This window comes from Pocillopora damicornis, chromosome 1 (assembly GCF_964200805.1).
Source record: "Pocillopora damicornis chromosome 1, jaPocDami1.2, whole genome shotgun sequence".
NCBI lineage: Eukaryota > Metazoa > Cnidaria > Anthozoa > Scleractinia > Pocilloporidae > Pocillopora > Pocillopora damicornis.
Window position 1 is genome coordinate 38551918 of NC_142670.1, and position 13962 is coordinate 38565879.

General features: G+C 38.2%; 1 pseudogene across 1 annotated transcript; it reads left to right on the forward strand.

Annotated features, from left to right (window-relative positions):
- The first annotated feature begins 174 nt into the window (after positions 1-174).
- LOC149053740 (protein argonaute-2-like) lies at positions 175-12908 on the forward strand (annotated as a pseudogene). The gene is made up of 18 exons (XR_016180070.1): positions 175-193; positions 556-842; positions 1694-1777; positions 2322-2405; positions 4663-4716; positions 5497-5764; positions 6706-6843; positions 7488-7662; positions 8255-8438; positions 8845-8967; positions 9654-9681; positions 10170-10372; positions 10790-10877; positions 11095-11254; positions 11685-11786; positions 12019-12100; positions 12154-12279; positions 12555-12908. The product of XR_016180070.1 is annotated as a protein argonaute-2-like (transcript).
- Positions 12909-13962: the final 1054 nt, after the last annotated feature.

The following is a 13962-nucleotide window of genomic DNA, read 5'->3' on the forward strand; positions in this document are numbered from 1 at the left end:
GCGCCCCTAAAATCCTCCCGATCGGCATTTTTCTCAGCCATAGTTTACGATGTAAGATCATTGGACCCTGGGACATGCCTCAATACCAAACTCTAAGCGCATTTCGCTGAAAACGTGCGTTTTCTACCTGCAATTCGCTACTCTTTAGCCATAATCTTGATGACCAAACTGGACATGGCTGCCGAAGACTTGGGTATGAGGTTAATTTTCTCTCTACCATGAGTGGCACGGTAGATTAATGTACAGTACTTATTCCATCCCCACAGCGACACCTCGCCTTAATCTATTGTCCCGATCAACCAACCAGACAGCGAGGTGCAAATAAAACAGATAAACAACAGCCTAAATAAAACTTTTTGCGGGGTTTGCTTTGAGCAGATGAGCCTGGAGGCCAGAGGCAAATGTTCAAGATGTTCCTCTGGAGAAACTTATGTGAGATCAGAAATGGCATCGAATAACCCTGGTTTCTTTGGTTTTATTTTGTGACATCGGCAGCAATATTTTGTGTGTATTTTTGGATTTTTTTCTTGTTGTAACTTACGTTTACGTTTACAGCTAATCTTATCGGTGGAGATTTTGCTCCACCAAAAAGACTTAACTTTGGAACAGTGGGAAAAACGATCGCTCTCAGGACAAATTTTTTTCAACTTCGCCTTCCCAAAGGAGACATACATCATTACGATCTTAGTATATCTCCCGATAAGTGTCCAAGGCGCGTGAACCGAAGTGTTGTCGAGGCGATGGTAAACACATATCACAAAGTTTTTGGAGGACAAAGGCCTGTTTTCGATGGAAGAAAAAAACCCTACAGCGGTAAAGCTTTGCCATTCGGACGAAAACCAGTAAGTGTGAACTGTAGAAACCTGCAACTATTTTGCTATGCATCTTGGTGATCTTAAGATCTAAATATATTTTGATTTCAACCATCTTTCCTTTGTCTTCTTGCATTGTCTAGGGAAACTGCTCTTTGATCCCTCTCCTTTCCTTTTTGACGGAACTTATTTTTCTAGGTTAAAATTCCTTGTACGATGTCGTGACTTTAAATTTAAACTTGTATAATTTTGCGACATTTAAGTGAATGCGTTCGACGAACTTGACTTCTGTCCCCTTACTAATTAAATTAGTAGTGACTACTAATTTAATTGTAGGTCCAGAGTATCGAGGTAACATTCGCGCAAAACATTTTTGTCCTAAACTCATACAAATTAATTGACCACGTGCACTTCTCTCCTGAAGCATGTTTGAAGTTATAGTATTGGAGTTTAGAGCACAAAACATGTTTATGATTTACTGACACATGTCGCAAAGAAAGAAAATGCTGATCAATACAAAATGTATTAAGAGTTTGTTTAACTGACAGATAAAAGGTCACTTTTTCGGAATACCGTCTTAATGCCTCAGGTAACACGCTGAAACAGGCACAAGGTGCTTCTGAACGCCTCTTTGTGCCTTTTTTCGCCGAGAAAACTGTCTTGAGACATTCGCCGTAGACGCTTCGATTTTGATCATGTGACCCTAACGTCACACGTGTGTACATTTAGCCAAGTAGATATAGCGGATAGTAGTTCGAGTGAAAACAGTTCGATTTCGGGGTCTGAGTATTCGGATTTTGAGGTCTCGATGGAAGGTGAACATATTGAAAGGGTTTATGAACCTGTCGGTGAAATCAGACCCTCGCGATTTCAACCCTCAGGACGAACCTGAAATAGAGTGCGATATTCTAAAGAGGATCATTGATCCGTGCAACGCGGCCGCCTCAGTCAAGAAAGCGAGAATGGTGAGTGCATTTTTTACTTGTAAATAAAGTATCTGAAAATCAATCGCTTGTTGAATATAGGAGCGATCAAGTAAAGAAAACCAAATGTGCAGACTCTTGAATACCATGGGAGCGAAGTGTTTTTATGCTACACGCACGCACCTTCCGAAGCTAAGGTTTCACTGACTGAAAATGTAAACATAAACGCTTGTGGAGATGAATTGGATGGACTATACACGTTTCCACTTCAACGAACGATTAAAGATTTCTCGGCGTTTACTTTAAAACACGATGCAGCAAAAAATAGCATCGGCGCATGTAGAATTGACCATCCTCTTAATATAAGCTTATTGTTTACTTGTGGTCTTTACATCTTGTTTATAGCCTAAAGTTTGAGTTATCTCTCACGTTTGTGACAGTTACAGAGCTGATAACTGTTCCTTTTGGTGAAACCAATCATATACGTTGTGCTCTCTATTTCTTCTATTTAACATCGTGAATAAATTACTACTTTACAGATTTTGTTATAATAAGGTGTCAGTGTGGAAACTGCTAATCAGTGTAGAGGGAGAAAGAAGACATCTTTTTCCAAGAAGTAAAGGTGGCCATAAATAAAAATTTGGAGGATGTTACAGCGGAACAGTTGCAGGTAGAAGCCAGATGTATTGTCCAGCATCCAGGGTTTGAGGAAACTGATAAAGGCTGACTCTATCTGTATTTGTTTTGTTACAAAACATCACTACACAGTGCTTCCCAGGTTTTTTGTTTTCTTTGTTTTACATCCTGTTGTTCTCCATCCACATTGTAAATGTCAACGTGGCTAAGAAGGGTGCAGTTTTGGATAACTTGAACGTGAACATATATATATATATTTAAGTTCAGGTCTTAATTTTGAGAAACATTGCATGCTTGTTATTTCTGAAGCATGAGTTTGTTGCTGACTCAGTTCCTTTTTTTTTTTTTTTTTTTTTTAACAAAGCACTGCATTTTAAACAGTGGGAGCCAGGCAGTCCCATGGTTTCCCCTCTCAGGCGGTCGGCTTGTTTTATTTACAGTGAATGAGCGTGAGTAATTTATTGTTCACTTAGCTGACAGTGGCACATTTTTGAAACCAGCAACCTTTCAAACAGGATTGATTTCATTATGTTTCTGGTCGCAAATGAGAAACAATGCTTGAGAATGATGCTTATAACAAGGCGTTTCTTGTAACATCCATTTACTGCATGTTTCTTTTATTGTTCACTTCCACTGGAAGTTAATTAAACTTAAGCACACAAATGTGCTATATATATGCTGCTCAATGTTAGTTGTAATCATTCCTGGAGAACTCTCAGCTAGAGAAAAACTGGGTCAAAAGAAATAAGCAAAAAAGTTACAACAGTAAGAAATCTTCCTTTGTGCCGCTCACTAGTCTCCATTAAAAAAAATAAAAAAGGATGAATCTTTTTATTTCTGGAATGTGGAAGAAGAATTTCATTCAAAAAACCAGATGAAGACCTCCCATAATACTCGACAACACTTTGCGTTTAGTCAAGCTCACTCCAGAACCAATGGGCCTGAGGCCACAGTGATATACACCAGACAAAATTTCGAGTCAAATACTTTTTGGCATGGACTACAAAATATTTCTTTAAGTATAGGACCTGATAATGGTTAGGAGGAAAAAATTATGGGAATATATTTTTTACAGCTGTTTAATTGGAATGGTGTGCAAATTACCTGTGGCTCAGTGAATACAGACATGCGATCCATTGCATCTCGGTAATTCAACCTTCCTTATGTTATTTCTCACTTCGTATTTCATAGTCTCTAAATGGTGACCTATATCAGAATGGAACAAATGTTATTTTTTCCTGCTAGTAAATTTTGGTAGCAGCTGGACAGAGCGAGGGCGAAGTTGTTACTTTCAGGTTTTATCACATCATTTGACCTGGATGGAAATGTTTTAAAAATGGCCATTGGTTAAGGATCAAAAAATATTTATAGGAATTTGGTTGTGCACAATATATTGTTTATTTGCTCATTTAGATGTCTTAAATCTGAAAGGAATGTACTGGGACAGAAAAAAGAAGGGGGAGAATTTTGGTGTCAGTTACCCTTTAAGTACAACATAACAGTTTCTTCAAACTATATTTTGTAGGACTTGCAGCTGGAAACAAAAATGCTCACCTTTACTTTTTATAAAGTTATCTACTGCTCCTGCAAATGTGTACAGTACATGTTCAATGGAGATACTTTGGAATATTAGTGAGAGTGGTAAAGCATTAGCAAATTATTTTCAAAAGTGATCCAGTCTCAATAGTGCTCTGTGTACTAAAAAACTAACCACTTCATTAGTTAACATAGATAGAGATTGTCTTTTATGTGAAAATTTTAGTTGTGCACTAAAACTTGAAAAATTGTTGAATACATATCTAACAACATGAAATATCACTATCAAACTCATTTCCAGTAACCAATGATTATTTTCTGGTTTTAATTCTTGAAATGAGAAAACTCTAAGGAAAATAAACTCTGGGCCCTGTCTCCATCTCTGTCTCTGCCACCTGTAACTTATTTCTGCTGGTTAGCATGGAGCATTTTAATAACTGTATTGAGTGAAGTGGTTCTTTAAAAAAGAGCCCCAACACTTATCGCAAGCAGAGAACCTAGCCTCTGTTGTGGTGGTCTGGCCTTTATTCAGAAGTTAGGGGCATCTTCAAATATTTCCTTGAAAAAATTATTAATGGCTTGATGTAGTCTGGCTAAAGTCCTCAGCAAAGCATTGTAAAGCTGAATAAGCTGATGGATGTGGTGCTATAGAAATCCTTCTGTAGTATTATTATTTTTATTACTAACATGATGAATTTAGAGAGCATTAATTGCTCTGTGTCAATTATTTTGATTTAAGATACTGTAAATTTCAGATCGATTTTGAAGTAACACTTCCAACTGAGAACAGTAAAGACAAGGTATTTAAGGTAAGTAAAGAGTCTGGTCTTGCAATTCAAATGAGAGCAAGTTCAAAATTTTTCTCTCCTGCAACAACTCCTTTTAACTTGCTTTATATCATAATTACAACTTTACCATACTATTACAAATTGCATTTTTTTAATTACCACCATTTCTCCCACCAAGCGTTATCATTATTTATTTTTCAAAGAATTAGTTACATAGTTATTGGGAAATAACAGAGTCTTTTACAGGTTATACTGGCATTCAGCAGCCAATCCTTTGGTACTCCTCTTTTTGTGTAGGTTTCTGCTACCTTAGGGTGAAATGTTTGGTTTAACTCTTTTTCTCCCAGAAGTGACCAACAAGTTGTTTCCTTTAAAAAATCATCACATTGTCAAGCCAACAGGTAGTGAGAATAAAGAAAAATACTAACCCAGGGAGATTGTTCTCAAGTAAGATTGTTTAGAGAGTTCTCAGAGGTACATGTAACAGTGAGTTTAGGTTTAAAAAGCTAGCACTGTAGGTTAATATTCCAACATAGACCAACCAGTTACATGTTTAAAAGCCACAAATAACCAACAACCGCAAATGCACATATTATTATTATTAGATCATTAGTAAAGCACTCATTGGCTTGATTAGTTCATGTGCATGCCTGCATACTTCCAACTGTATTTTGTCCCAGCACATTTGCTGTATAAACAATTATGATTTTGAGGTTTTGATAGTGGAGGATTTAAAGCTGTAATAAAAGAACAGCTTCCTTCTATTCTGCTAAGCTACAGTATGGTTTGATTTTGATTAAGGTGACTGTTAAATGGGTAGCACAAGTCAGCTTATTTGTTCTGGAGCAAGCATTAGAAGGAAAACACAATCAAATCCCTTTTGAGACCATCCAGGCTCTTGAAGTGGTGTTAAGACATTTGCCATCCATGAAGTATATACCTGTTGGAAGATCTTTCTTCTCACCTCTAGAAGGTTATTACCATCCCCTGGAGAGTGAGCGTGAAGTTTGGTTTGGCTTTCATCAAAGTGTCCGACCATCACAGTGGAAGATGATGCTGAACATTGATGGTTAGTGTAAAAATGACCACTTTACTATAGAATTGTTTAAGTGTATCATATCAGGGCGTGTAATTAATTTTTTTCTCTAATAGCCACTTGGCTCCTAAATTCTTCAAAGTGGTAGCCAATTAAAAAAAAGTTGGTCACCATTTTCAAAGACAATCAAAACCTTTTTTTATGCAGTCATTTATCTAGAAATTAAGTTAGGGAAAAGATCTTTAACATGCTACAAAGTGGACACTAGAATGCATGATATGCAACATTCAAACTCACCTAAATGGAAGATGACGTCTAGTTTTCAATCGAGATACATGTGCTGCGTTTTGGAAACAAACTTAATGAGGAAGTTTGCTGCAGATTTATCTTTGCAAATCTTTTTCATTCACTATATCTCTAGGTAAGGTTATGATGAAACATTCTAGTTGCCAATTTGGCAACTAATTTTCAGGATTTGGTCGCCAAAGTGAAAAATTTAGTCACATTGGTGCCTGTATTAGGCGCAATTTCACACCCTGCATATACATACTGCTGATGTAGGACTGTATCTTGAAATCAAGGGAGAATTATACAAGGAAATTATACAGATGAATTTAGGACATGAAAATCATGTGTCTATAACACATGCTGTGTTCTCTACAATTCTTAGGGTGATGGCTAAGGAGAATTATTTTGTTTAACAATCAAGAGCTTCTTTAGTTGGTGATCATTTCCTTTATTCTTGGGACCTTAGTGTGCGATTCAGGGCTGATATTGTATGGAGAAATTAGATGCTGGTCACTCTAAGGAGTCAAAGGGTTGAAGGGTAACATAAGCAGTAGCCTCCACTAACAGTAGAGTATAAATGTACCCAAAGATTTGTCTGAAGTTTTTGTTTATCAAGATAGATAGTTGCCGGTCACTAAAACTCTGATGATGTTACTGAGAAATTTTATCTTTTGACTTGATCATAGTTTCAGTCACAGCATTCTATAAATGCCAGCCAGTTGTAGAGTTCATGTGTGAAGTCCTTCGCAGACAAGAACAGGATCTTCAAAAGACAAAACCATTGTCTGATGCAGAAAGACTGAAATTCACCCGAGAGATAAAAGGTATGGAGCCACGTATTGTGTGCATATGAGAGGATGATAGATACGTGTAGACTGGGAAAAATAATTGAAGAAGAGTTTCACTGTGCAATCATACTCTTTTTTTTGTTTTATTAATATTATTGAAAGTAATTTGGAAAAATATAGCTTATCTGCATGGTTGACATTGACAGATATTTAGCAGATTTTGTTGTAATTGTTGTTTTCTTGTTGTTTTTTATGGTTATTATGCTACAATGAAGAAAATTCGTTTTTAAATGTGCTTAATATGATTACATTATAGGTTCCAAATTTAAAGGTAAATGTACTGGTAGCTCAACTAGGTGTTTTTTTATTAGTTCAGTCCAGTATATTCTAACCGCAATCCCTAAGTATTATCTCTTGATAATACTGGAATGCCAACCTGTCCGGACAATTTTTTTAAAATGTCTAGACACGTTTTAATTCATCATGTTGTTTCTTGGATGTTTCAAATTGGTTAACTTTATTGTTTGATTGCTCTTGCACATGTGGGACAGAGATTTCAATTTTTTTTACCACATTTTGACGTCATCTGTGATCTATTACTGAACAGACGCACGGCAACTTGGAATCTATTTGTTATATATATATATATATATATATATATATTGATTTTTCATTACCAGGTCTGAAGGTAGAGATTACACACTGTGGATCAATGAAGAGAAAATATCGTGTCATCAATGTAACAAAATTACCGGCACAAACTTTGAAGTTCCCTCTAAAACAAATGGAAACAGGTCAGCCCTGTGAGATCACAGTGGCCAGATATTTTCAGGAAAAACACAAGAGAAGGCTTCAGTGAGTAAAGCAGTAATTTTTCACTTATTTTACTTCAGTAGATTCCATTATTGTGACTCATAGCTTTTTATGGTTTAATATTCGACTATTATTTCATTTTCTAGTGTTTTAACGTCCAGTTTTCGAAATACTTCCTACGTCGTCGTTTGAGAATTGCATCCGTGTGCGAAAACGGAAACAGGCGAAACGAAACAATTAAAGTGCTATTTATCACCAACGCTAAGAATTCGAATGACATTAAATTTTCGTTCAGGGCGTTTACCGCAAGCATTTGCCCTGTTCTACAATATAATACCGTGGCACATGTTGCGCGTTCCGTTGTCCTCATATGGTTAAGTGACGTGACGGCGTAATTATATCAGTTCTTATTGCATGAATAAACATACATTCTCTAGTTGGAGAGAGGCACTATACGACTTAAGTGTCTCTCCAAAGAACACGTCATTATTACCCGGCTAGGTCTCAACCCAGACTTTTTGATAAATATTCTAGCGTACCAAACTTTGTGTCACTTATCGTCCCATCTGTAAAGGTACGTGTACGTTCCTTTATTTAATCCTCGTTCTATTTCTTTGTTCGTGTGTTCGTGTAGATACCCTCATCTGCCTTGCCTTCAAGTCGGGCAAGAACAGAAACACACCTACCTTCCCATCGAAGTGTGTAACCTTGTGGCAGGTCAGCGCTGCATCAAGAAGTTGACTGATAAACAAACGTCTATGATGATAAGAACAACAGCAAAGAGTGCTCCGCAGAGAGAACAAGAGATCTTAAATCTGGTGAGGAATACCACGGATTGACATTCATATTTGATTAGTGAATTTTTCTGATTTTTTCAGAATAGCCTTTTCCCCAATGCGAGTCATGTGATGTTGTTAATCAATATGTACGTATGCTCGTTGTGCAAAGTAGATGACAGAATTATATGGAGCGTAATAAAATATTACAGGAGAAGGCGGAAGCAACTTCACCTTCCTTCTGAAAATTTAACGCTTTCGGAATTGCGTTCTGCATGCTTTGTTTACACTGAAAAACGCTGTTGCAGGCCATACTGAAAGAAAACAAGTATATTACCGTTCCAAGGTTTGACCCCAGCTTTCTAGGTTTGTATTCCAGCATTTCTATTCAGTGAAGCTTCTTATAGACAATGACATGTTTTTAATTTCCGCTCACGTACGACTTTAGGTCAGGAAAGCTGACTTCAACAATGACCAATATGTTAACGATTTTGGAATCTCAATTAACGACAAAATGGTGGACCTTCAAGGGCGGGTACTTCAGGCTCCAAAGCTTCAGTACGGTGGGAAGGTAATTGTATTCACGTGATTCTTTTTTTTTAGAGTTAAATCCGGTTTGGAGATGTTGAAATGTTTTTAAAAAGCTTTCGCCCTCGAGTAAAGAAAATAACCAAATGGGTGAAAGTGAACTGCGGATAAAGACGTGAATGAAAGTGACCCTCGCAGTAATGTGCACTACTTAGGCAGTAATGAAAATAAGGCCTGAAAAAAATTCAGGCCTGTACGGGATTTGAACCCATGAACTCTGCGATACCGGTGCAGCGCTCTACCAACTGAGCTAACAAGCCAACTGGGAGCTGGCCATGATGTTGGTTCTAAATAAACCCGTGAAGTGATGAATAAACGGTTAAGAATATATGAAAGTCATATATTTGAACTGCGGATAAAGACGTGAATGAAAGTGATCCTCGCAGTAATGTGCACTACTTAGGCAGCTCCCAGTTGGCTTGTTAGCTCAGTTGGTATCGCAGAGGTCATGGGTTCAAATCCCGTACAGGCCTGAATTTTTTTCAGGCCTTATTTTCACTACTGCCTAAGTAGTGCACATAACTGCGAAGATCACTTTCATTCACGTCAATATTTGTTGTTGCATAGTATTTTTCAAGCGTCCTTTATAGAACTTTCATTGCCAAACCTCTGAGTGCATATCACTTTTTTTTTGTTATTATGTCTAATTTAATATTAATTTTTTCTTAGGAAAAACTGAAAATTTCCCCGAAACAAGGTATAGTGAACAGTTTTGTGAAAAATCACTAAATGATAGTAAAAATGACGAAACAATTCAAATGCTATACCCAGTGAAGTGAGGTATATTCAGAAGGATTTTTAGTTCATTCTCCACTCACCAACTACGTCCGTTGCCATTAAATAATGAAACAGGATTGTCTAACCCTCTTGATGTAGGAAGTGAGCGCTTTACTTCGACACAAGGACGATTTTACACAGAACAATGACAGCAGAGGCGCTAGAAAGAAACAAAACAGTTATTCGCGACTCGATTTTTACATGATGGCGAAAATAATCTCGGCCAGAGTTTTGTGTTACCTTCCGTAGCCAAAGACTGAGATGAATGACACAGAACGAAGCCTTGATAATTCTCATTGTCATGAAGAAAATTACGCCAGTCGCTGGTTATAAAACTATCTTCGTCTCCATATATTTTTATGCTGTTTTTGCACCGTCCAACTTTCATTTTCATGCTTTGCTTTCCAGGAGCATGGGATATGAGGGGGAAGCAGCTATTTCACGGCATTGAGATAAAAGTCTGGGCCATCGCTTGCTTTGTCGACCCACGGGAAGTCAACGACAGAGTATTGAAGAGCTTTGCCCATCAGCTGATGAAGATTAGTGGCGAGACTGGGATGCCAATCAAATCTGAACCATGCTTCTGTAAATACGCTAAAAGAGCGGAGGATGTGAGTAGCTCAACTTCAAAATTCTCCTTAACGTCGTGATAGGTTTACTTACGTTTGACTTATGTAGTTAAGTTAAAAAATCATTTATCGAGCAGTTCTCTGTGTATCGTTTCAAAAGTAAATTTCATAAGTCTCAGGTAAAAACACACTCGGTGTTCCAATTGTCTTCATCTGTCTTCGAAACCGAGGAGACCTCTAGGAAAGGAAACTATTTTCAAATGCAAACTACCAGGAATGAAAATTTCCCATCTTCTACATGCAAAACAACTGGGAAAGACATTTGCATAGAAACTTGTATAGATAAACACGACCCTCATTCTTCGTTTTACTAAACTATATTCTAGTTTTCGCCTTGCGTGAATTATGTGTGAAGTGCAAGAGATGGAAGAGATTTGCCGTCTTTTTTTTTCTTGTCAGGTTGAGCCCATGTTTAAACATTTGAAATCTACCTTTGCCAATCTTCAGCTCATTATTCTTGTGTTGCCTGGGAAAACGCCCGTATATGGCGAGTTAAAGAAAAAAAGGAAGGAGAGGCGACAAATTCACAGTGCGAGTATCTTTCAATACTGTCTGAATGACCGGCTGACAGACTGACCGGCTTACTGACTGTCTGACTAACTGACAGACTGACTGACTCACTGACTCACTGATTGAATGTTTTGACTTTGATCCTTTATAGATTGTAGATTCTCAATGTTGTATTGTTCACATTTCTCTTATAGCTGAAGTCAAACGAGTCGGTGATACAATGCTGGGAATCGCTACTCAGTGTGTGCAAGCTAAGAACGTAACCAAGTTCCAAGCTCAAACACTGTCAAATCTGTGCCTAAAGATAAATGCCAAGCTCGGAGGAATAAACAATATTTTGGCCCCAGATGTTCGGTAAGATTGATGTACTTAGTGGTACTTACAGGGGTAGGGAAGGGGGGAGGGATGGGGATACGCCAGGCTTGGAACGGATGGGAGAAGTTTGGGTTGTTGAGAGAAATCTGCGAGAAAACGATTTTTTTGCACGTCTGTTATTCTTTACTAGTTCATGTATGCATATGCTCGGCAAATTACGTCTAGTTATCTTGGAATTTTCCTATTCTTTTGTCGTGTCACGATTAGATTTAACAGATCCCTCAGACGGCTCTGTAATGTTCTTATATTTCCTCGCTCGTTGGATGTCAATTTTCTACAGTCCCTCGTTTATACTTTGTTGATGACGACTGATCCCCCACTCCGTTCCCCCTCAAAATCCTCGTACCCTCCCTTTCCCTTGGGTGATAAATTACGACTGGTTCTTAAAAATTTGAATCCATGTTTACAGACTTCCTGTGTTTCGTGAACCTGTGATATTTCTTGGAGCTGATGTAACTCACCCTGCAGCTGGGGATGAAAAACGACCATCAATTGCTGCTGTAAGTTGAGTGTTGTTTTATTCGGTATCTCTCCTGTTCTGTTTGTTTCGTAGTTTTTGTTGTTGTTGTTATTTTTACGTGTCCTTTTTCTCTCCAATATTGTCACAGTGAAGCCCGTGGAATTTGTTGCAAGAACTTTCCCCAATACAACACCTCTTGAAGCATGCATTTGTATAAATGCACTCAGCGATATGAATTTACTTTGACTTGAAAACCAATAAATTATAAATGAAAAACCTAAAGATAACTTTTTGTGTTTGTCGGCAGTATGGATGCTCATCCCAGCCGGTACTGTGCTTCAGTTCGAGTTCAGACACATCGACAGGTACGATAGTCGCGCGAGAATGCAGTCGAAGTCGCACTCCGTGAGCTTTACAGGAAATCATTGCCGAATTAGCGGCCATGGTCCGCGAGCTATTGATTCAGTTTTACCGTTCGACGAGACACAAGCCAGTCAGGATCATTTTCTACCGTGATGGAGTCAGTGAAGGCCAGTTTAGACAGGTGAGGTAGTGATAGTAGTTACAGGGGTTCATGGGTGAATATTATTCGGTCCCTATTCCTGCCGAATATTTTTACGTTTTAAGTTGTTTAAACTGAAGAGTATTGCTGCTCCTTTTTTATTCTAGATAAGATAGTAATACTTTGAAACTTGTGTCTTTGCCAAAAACATTTCATACAATAACACATGCAGAAAGACCAGTCAGTGTTCAATTGTGTACGAAGTTCTTCGCGAACTTTTAGAACTAAAACTGTTATGACGCTAAATTTGTCACTAGGTGTTGTGTCACGAACTAAAAGCCATCCGTGAGGCTTGTATCAAGCTTGAAGTTGGGTACCAGCCGGGCATCACTTTCATTGTTGTGCAGAAAAGACATCACACCAGATTTTTCTGTCAGGATAAAGAGGACATGGTATGGCTTATGAAACTGGCTCGCCATGTTTTACCTCTTTTTCAATATCTTACAGTAAATTTTAGACAAAAATGTCTCGAGAGCGTATTTATCTTCTTAGGTACAAAAATATAATTTTGGGGAGGAAAGTAGTGGAAAACACAACGTTTTCCTGGAGGTTTAGTTAGAACACTAGCCCCAGTTTCCCCCGCTCGCGGGCCTTGACTCATCAATTTGCTGTGAACAAACCACTCTTGTGACTATGCGCGCAGGAATGCGCAGATTTTTATTTCTCTCAACTAAAGAGAAAGGGAGGAAAGTGTTTCTTAATCCCTTTCAGCCTAATACCAGTCTTCATATTCTCCGTACTGGTCTCTTTACATTTCCTTAGGTAATGACAAAGGAGAATTTTTCCAAAAATTAAGAGCTTCTTCAGCTTATGATCAATTCCCTTATGCTCTTCAGGGATGTTATTGTAAGGAGAAATTAGATGCTGGTAGCGTTTCTGACTTCTGTAGACGAGAATCTCAACATTCTAATACTCCCATCGACGTGGAAAATCTTATTGCTTTTAGAGTTCTGAACAGTCAAAGACGTAACACTGGTCTGGTAACACTGGAACCGATCTCGGAGAACACCAACACTTCTTATGTTTTCTCATAACTGTATAGCTTATCTTCCAACAGTACAAAGCGTCTCTTATACCAACGTAGTCTTCCAACCGGCGCGAGGGCTTTTTCGGCGATTAATGCCAAATTCATTGTTTTACCGAAACGTGAGTTTATTATCTCGGTCGGCACTCGTGTGTGCGCACTTTAGTGTCATCTGCCGGTGTTTCCTGGCGCAGACTAATAGGGTATCCAAGTTACGTACGCAATTGCGCCTGCACATTACCTTCTCCCTCGCCCTTCCATTGCGTAATGGCTAAGATAGTGCCTGCAGTACAGTTGGCCGCGCATGCTAAAAGTAGCACCTTGTAAGGACGCCCGTACGGTTGTAAGTCCAAATTTTTTGGGCTTGATGGGTTACTAATATTTTTAATAATTATGGGGCTGCGCTGCGAGCTCTGCTATAATAGCCAAAAAAAATTATTTGCGTTTCGGGTTAATTGCAGGTGACGGCATTGAATCACGAAACTTAAACTGAACTCAAGTCTACGAGAGAGGTCTTTCTCGTTTTAATGCCGGGAATGATAGTGCTCACAGACTAGAAATATTTCTGAGAAGCATGGGGGAGTATGGTTTATGGGAATGTTGTGATAAGTTAACAGTGCTTTTGCACTTTTTTTCAACTT